Raw genomic sequence first — 2,423 nt, 5'->3', positions numbered from 1 at the left:
TTAGGTTTTTGTTTTGTTTTGTTTTGTTTTTTTGGCAGTGCTCAGGGGTTACTCCTGGCTCTATGCTCAGAAATCACTCCTGGCAGGCTCAGGGGATGATATGGGATGCCGGGATTTGAACCACCGACCTTCTGCATGAGAGGCAAACGCCTTACCTCCATGCTATCTTTCTGGCCCCGAGAGCCACATTTTTAAAACCAAAAATACATAGGATGGTACACTGTTTTTAGTTTCAATAAGTTTTTATTGAAAATATTCTGCATGCAAGTGTCCACATAGGTCGGAAGGATACAAATAACACAACTAATAAAACAAAAACTTTAGAACAATATCATTTATTGATAACATTAAATTCCATAAAATGTGCCTTACAATGTAGAGAAAATTACATCCTGACAATGACTGACAAAGTCACAAACACTAATGTGAACTTGGCCTTGCATTTCCTTGGATAGTTTGAGTAAGTCTGGTTTGTATGTTGTTCTTAATTTTAGGCACGATTCCAGTTCTCATTGATGAGACGATTTCTCAATTTACTGTTGATAAGATTCATGCTTCAAAATGATTGTTCGCATAAATATGTAGACCCAAACAAGGAAAGAACAGCAAACGCTAGCTTTTTTTAGTTGATTATATGAGTCAGGAATATTATTCCAGGTGTTAAAAATCAACATATCTTCCTTCTCCAGGTCTTTCAAAGCAGACCACTTGTGCTGTGAAATAAGTTTACAGTAGTGTTTCTCCAATCTTTCTAAATTAGTACAAAGACGTTCAAATATCAAGCTCCACAGTTCTTTGTTTTAAATCCAGAAATTGCATTTCAAAGTTGCCAATGTTGATATTAAAGAGAGAAAAATTTAATTCCGTTACAGTGGCATTCAGAGATTTTTTAACAGAGGCCAATGTCGCTTTGCTGTTTCTGAAATCCTGAAACGTCTTGAGAAAAGCTTCCCTCATATTTAAAAGTGCTGTTTTAAAATAAGTAATGTCAATATCAGAATTATTTTCTCGGCAATGTTTCAACAGGCTTGGAAGGTGAATCAAAGTTTCTCTGTCAAAATCTTAAGCAAAAACAGATAATTTGTTTTCAAACAAAATAACTTTTCTTCTAACATTGAAAAAAGTGTGTTTCCTTTCCTCTGTACTTTATGATTAAGCTGATTTAGACGTGAAGTAACATCCACCATGAAATACAGTTTTTGAATCCACTGATCGTTTGTTAATTCTGGATAGTGAACACCCTTCTAGAGGAAAACTGCTTTGATTTCTGATAATAAGTAAGCAAAACATTTTAAAACGTTTCCTCTTGATAACCAAAATGTGCTGAAAATGTGAAACCCTACAATATGGAGATGAAACAGGTAAAAGAGAAAAACCTTTTAACAATCTTTAAAAGCAAGGACAGTGTTCCAGAGAAAAATAGTGATTTCACTGAAAGGAAAAAAATCTATTGATACTTTAGTGTATGCTGCAAAAAAAACAAATTAAAATACACACAAAAACAAAAATGGCACTTTGTTAAAAGCATGTGATATATCATAAAGGAATTATGATAGAGTGCCTAAAATATTTTAAAAATAATTTTTTGTTTAAGCATATTTGTTACAAAATTATTCATACTTGAGTTTCAATCATAGAATGTACACCACCCTTCACCAGTGCACTTTCCCCGCCACCAATGTCCCTTGTTTCCTTCCCCTTCACCCTCCTCTGCTTATGTCAAGGGCAGGCATTTTTTTTTTCTATCTTTCTTCTTTATGACAGTGAGGTTTGCAAACTTTCCTTTATGACACAGTGGTATGCAATATTGTTTTTTTTTAAGGGTGCCTTCCAGTGGAGACCAGAAGGCCTGCTGGACAAATTCTAAAAGAGCTATAACACTTGTTTGCAATATTGTTAATTAAAGGGTACCATGCATGTCACTTATCCATTTTCAGCATCCAGTTCTTGTCCAGAGTGATATGTTCCAACTATCAATATCATAATGTACCTTTCTCTATTCTTACTGAGCTCACCACTTTTTATGGCAAGCTTCCTATCATGGACTAGTCCTCCTGTCCCTCATCCCTATTTTCCTACATATAATTACCATATTGCCATTTATTATTTTTATATGCCACAAATGATTATTCTATGTTAACACCTCTCCTTCTGATTCAGTTCACTCAAAATAATAATCTGATGTGTTGATGTATGTACAGATGATGCACTATGCTTGGCTCAGTGTTTTGGGGTAGTCACAAGAAACAGAAGTTGTACACCCATACACTGTATCCACTCCTTGTATGATAGACTGGATTCCAAAAAACTCCCTGCTGAACTAAACTCTGTGACAGATGTCACAGTAAAGATAATTTGCGAAATTAACTATTGTGATCAAATCCAGGCTATTCGCCACCCTGGGTGAGAGTGTGGATGCCCAC

The 2,423-nt window shown here is 35.2% G+C and overlaps 1 non-coding gene across 1 annotated transcript; it reads right to left on the bottom strand.

Moving 5' to 3' along the window:
• Positions 1-1,821: 1,821 nt before the first annotated feature.
• LOC126030141 (U7 small nuclear RNA) lies at positions 1,822-1,883 on the bottom strand. The gene has a single exon (XR_007503079.1). It is a non-coding gene; the product is annotated as a U7 small nuclear RNA (small nuclear RNA).
• Positions 1,884-2,423: the final 540 nt, after the last annotated feature.

Source organism: Suncus etruscus, chromosome 1 (genome assembly GCF_024139225.1).
Source record: "Suncus etruscus isolate mSunEtr1 chromosome 1, mSunEtr1.pri.cur, whole genome shotgun sequence".
In the NCBI taxonomy this organism is placed as follows: Eukaryota; Metazoa; Chordata; class Mammalia; order Eulipotyphla; family Soricidae; genus Suncus; species Suncus etruscus.
This window is presented reverse-complemented; position numbering and strand designations above follow the sequence as displayed.